General features: G+C 39.9%; 1 pseudogene; it reads left to right on the forward strand.

The window, feature by feature from the left end:
- The first annotated feature begins 2,414 nt into the window (after positions 1-2,414).
- LOC100913830 lies at positions 2,415-3,267 on the forward strand (annotated as a pseudogene).
- The last annotated feature ends 661 nt before the right edge of the window (positions 3,268-3,928 follow it).

Here is a 3,928-nt window from a genome sequence, read left to right on the forward strand (position 1 = left end):
AATGATCTCCTGGTTCTGCTCATTTCACTTTGCTTCAGTTCATGTAGGTCTCTCCAATCCTCTCTGAAATCACCTTGCTGGTTGTTTCTTACAAAATAATAGTATTAGAATAGATTGTGGTATATGACAAATTTCTTTCTATAAATGTGGGCCCATATAAATTGAACATGCAGTTTTGTACATAATTAAGTGCTTTTATTTATCTCAGAGAAAATACACATTTTAACAATTCAAATTAGCTCTACTGCCAAACTAGGATTATGACAATGACAGTAAGATTTGCAAGAAAAGCAGAAACTATGATCTCAATCCAATAATCAACCCTGGCTTCAGATAAAATGACATTTTTAAAAAATTTGTTTTTATTGCCTAAATAGAAATTTGTTTCACTTAAATAAGCTGACTGGATATAGCTTAAATAAATTAATTCTTTTGATAATGACTCCACCAAGCATCTTATTATACCCATCCACATATCTATTATTTAAGAAAAGCTGCTATATGACTACTTTTTTTTCCTTTAAAGGAACCTACTTTTCTCCTTTTAAATCTTCTTTTAACTAAACATATGCAATGAAAAGACTGGTCAGTGAGGATACAGTCCCTGAAATATGCACAAAAATCTATCTGATATCTATTCAATAATGAAACCAGTTTCAGCCATGATGATTCAAGATTAGTACCATGTAAAGATGAAAAGCTTTCTAATTGGTATTCAATAAAGAAAGAAAATAATTCATAGGACCAGGAATCACAAAGAATCACATGGCCACACATTTTACCTACAAGCATGCTTCATCCCTTTTCTCTTTTAAACTTGAACCCACTGCTCCAAATCATTATTGATCAAAGAAATGCAAATTAAGACAACTCTGAGATACCACAACACACCCCTAAGATTGGCTAAGATGACAGGAAAAGATAATTAAGAATGTTGGAGGGGATGTGGGAAAACTGGGACACTGATACATTGTTGGTGGAGTTGTGAATGAATCCAACCATTCTGGACAGTGATTTGGAACTATGCTCAAAAAGTTATCAAACTTTGCATACTCTTTGACCCAGCAGTGCTATTATCCCAAAGAAATCTTAAAGGCCTGTATGTGCAAAAATGTTTGTGGCAGCTCTTTTTGTAATGGCTAGAAACCAGAAATTGAGTGGATGCCCATCAATTAGAGAATGTTTGGATAAATTGTGGTATATGAATGTTATGGAATATTATTGTTCTGTAAGAAATGACCAACAGGAAGATTTCAGAAAGGCCTGGAGAGACTTATATGAACTGATGCTGAGTGAAACAAGCAGGGCCAAGAGATCATTATATACTTCAACAACAATACTATATGATGACCAGTTCTGATGGACCTGGCCATCCTCAGCAACGAGATCAACCAAATCATTTCCAATGGAGCAGTAATGAACTGAACCAGCTACACCCAGTGAAAGAACTCTGGGAGATGACTAAGAACCATTACATTGAATTCCCAATCCCCATATTTTTGCCCACCTGCATTTTGGATTTCCTTCACAGGCTAATTGTACAATATTTCAGAGTCTGATTCTTTTTGTACAGCAAAATAACAGCTTGGTCATATATACTTATTGTGTATCTAATTTATATTTTAATATATTTAACATCTACTGGTCATCTTGCCATCTGGGGGAGTGGGTGGGGGAAAGAGGGGAAAAATTGGAACAAGAGGTTTGGCAATTGTCAATGCTATAAAGTTACCCATACATATAATATAAAGTTACCCATACATAATATAAAAGGCTATTAAATTAAAATAAAGAAAGAAAGAAACGACCATAAGGATGATTTCAGAGAGGCTTGGAGAGACCTACATGAACTGATGCTAAATGAAATGAGTCTAGCCTCAGACACTTAGCACTTACTAGCTGTGTGACCCTGGGCAAGTCACTTAACCCCAGTTGCCTCAGCAAAAAATAAATAAATACATAAACAAGCAAATAAATAAATAAATAAAGTAAAAACAAATAGCTTTAATTAAATAAATAAATAAAATTTTAAAAACTTGAACCCACTTGACCCACATAAAAAACTTATGGTGGTACTTTGGATAAAAAAACTGAGATTGGGTGAAGAAGCAGCCAGCCTGGGCCTTGAATGAAGATATACCTGGGTGTGCACTAAATTTAGTCTCACCTTTCCTGACCATCCTTAATAAGGAAGCAGAGAGCAAAATCCAGACTTCCCGAGAATCCTACCAGGAAGGGACGCTGATCTGCTCTAGGAGCTGTACATGGCTGAGGAAGTTCAGATTGCCCACTAGGGTGTAGCACAGGGGAAGGAAGGTTGATTTTGGAATCAGGATCTGAGTTGAGAATACCTTTCTCAGTCTGGAAGGTTCCAGGAGGCCTCCAGAGACAGAAGCTGGCCAGAACCAAGCATCATGGCAGCAGGATCCCTCTTCAGAGCTCTAGTATCAGCCAACAGGGTGCTAAGTCCTTAAAGGAGTCCCAGCCCCTGAGGCTTCGAGATGCCTCATGCTATCTACCCAAGATGAACCGAAACCCTCAGCAGGAGTTTGAATGACCTCACATCCCCGGAGCAGCCTTCTTTGACAATGACATCTTCAGTGACCAGAATGACCACATACTGCCCAGGGCTGTAGACTTTGCTGAGTATGTTGGCAAGCTGGGGGTGGGGAACAACACCCATGTGGTAGTGTACAATGCCAGTGATCAAGGCCTCTTCTCTGCGCCCCCCCCCCCCGTGTGGTGGATGTTCAGGGCCTTTGGGCATGATACTGTCTCACTGCTGGATAGAGGGTTAAGGAACTGGAAGCGAGAGGGGTACCCCCTGAGTTCTGGCAAGGCCCACCCAATTCAAGGAGAGTTCTACGTCACCTTCAACCCCTTGTTTGTGAAAACCTATGAAGACATGAAAGATAACATTGAATCGCTCAATTCCAGGTTGTAGATGCTCGTGTTGAAGGGTGTATCAAGGATTTGGAGCCAGAACCCCAGATGCTCCCTGACCATCCCCTTCCTCTACTTCTTGACTGAAAAAGGCCTGCAGAAAACCTCTGAAGCCATCCAAAGACTGTTCCCGGAGAAGAAGGTAGACCTGTCAAAGCCCTTGGCGGCAACCTGTGGTTCAGGCGTCACTGCTGCCATGTAGCCTTGGGTGCTTATCTCTGTTGCAAACCTGATGTGGCCATCTGTGACAGAGCCTAGGTGGAGTGGTACATATGGGCCCGGCCTGAGGATGTCGTCTCAAAGGGCAGAGGCAAAACTCTCTGAGCCAGGAGCAAGCAGGGGCCTTCCCTGCTACCTGGTCACCAGCCTTTACCACCCCAGAATGGGGAATAGCCCCACCCAACAGTTTTTTTTAAGTCTTTTTTGAACACAGTGGCCAAATTTCTTTCTTTTTTTTTTTTTTTTTTTTTTTTTTTTGATTTCTCAAGGTGTGTTCTGCATGGCACACACACTTCCTGCCTCCCTCCCTCTGGGAGGCCAATGAAACATTCTGATTCTGAGGCAAGTGCTATCTGTCAAAAGGGGGGTGAAGGGATCTGTTTTGTTGATTATAGTGGGGAATGGTGGAAAAGGGGAGCCCAAATATGGCCCTCTAAAATTTAGCCTGCTGATCACCAAACCTACCTCCTCCTATCTTTTTGTCAATAAATATGAAACATTTAACGTTTCTTTAAAAAAAAAAAAAAAGAACTGGGACTGAAGTAGGGAAGAATTAAATTCAAGTCCCACCTCAGACATGGACTAGCTTTGTGACTCTGGACAAATCACTTACTCTCTGATTATTTCCTTAGCTATAAAAATAAAACTTTTTTAATTTTTTTGAGTTGACTTTTTAATTAAAGCTTTTTATTTCAAAATACATGCAAAGATAATTTTCAACATTCACCCTTGCAAAACCTTGTGTTCCAAATTTTTTCCCTCTCTT

This window comes from Sarcophilus harrisii, chromosome 2 (assembly GCF_902635505.1).
Source record: "Sarcophilus harrisii chromosome 2, mSarHar1.11, whole genome shotgun sequence".
NCBI classification, from domain to species: Eukaryota; Metazoa; Chordata; class Mammalia; order Dasyuromorphia; family Dasyuridae; genus Sarcophilus; species Sarcophilus harrisii.